The sequence below is a fragment of the Condylura cristata genome, unplaced genomic scaffold (assembly GCF_000260355.1).
Source record: "Condylura cristata isolate star-nosed mole 26May11 unplaced genomic scaffold, ConCri1.0 scaffold00027, whole genome shotgun sequence".
NCBI lineage: Eukaryota > Metazoa > Chordata > Mammalia > Eulipotyphla > Talpidae > Condylura > Condylura cristata.
The window spans coordinates 248,035-248,549 of NW_004567128.1; the positions used below are offsets into that span (position 1 = coordinate 248,035).

At 65.6% G+C, this 515-nt stretch overlaps 1 protein-coding gene across 1 annotated transcript in view; it reads right to left on the minus strand.

Moving 5' to 3' along the window:
* The window catches only part of LOC105854135 (matrix-remodeling-associated protein 5-like), a 38,577-nt gene that overhangs the window by 757 nt on the left and 37,305 nt on the right, over nt 1-515 (minus strand). The window lies entirely within an intron of this gene.

Below are 515 nucleotides of genomic sequence, written 5' to 3' on the forward strand. Positions count from 1 at the left end.
GAGGCGAGGCGTTTGCACAAGGCAGGGCAGGACTGGGCCCGAGAGGCGTCAGCCCGAGCTGGCTGGCGAGGTTCAGGAATTTAGCAAAATGCTTGGGGTGACTGGACTGCACGGACTTAATGAAAACAAGGCTCGGAGCCTGCGGGCTGAGGCTTCTCCCGGAGCTTCTTGCTCAACCCCCGCCGTCCACGCTCATCCTCCACGGCCTTCTCGGCTCCTCTCAGCCTTCTGGCGCTTTCTCCAGCCCGCACCCCTCTGCTGGGCTCTGCGTTTTCCCTGAGGCCCTTCCCTCGAGGGCCACCACACGCAGCTGAGCTCTGAGGCGCAGACTATGGTCTGACGCTGTAACGCGCTAACGCACAGACGCGCAAACGCGCTGACGCTGTAACGCCCTGACGCGCCTCCGACGCTCTAACACTCAGCAAGCTCTCCGCAGGCGCCCAGGGCCGGACTTGGGGGCGCTCAGGGCTGGACTTGGGGGCGGGGGGGTGATGAGCACGCGGGGAGGCCCCAGG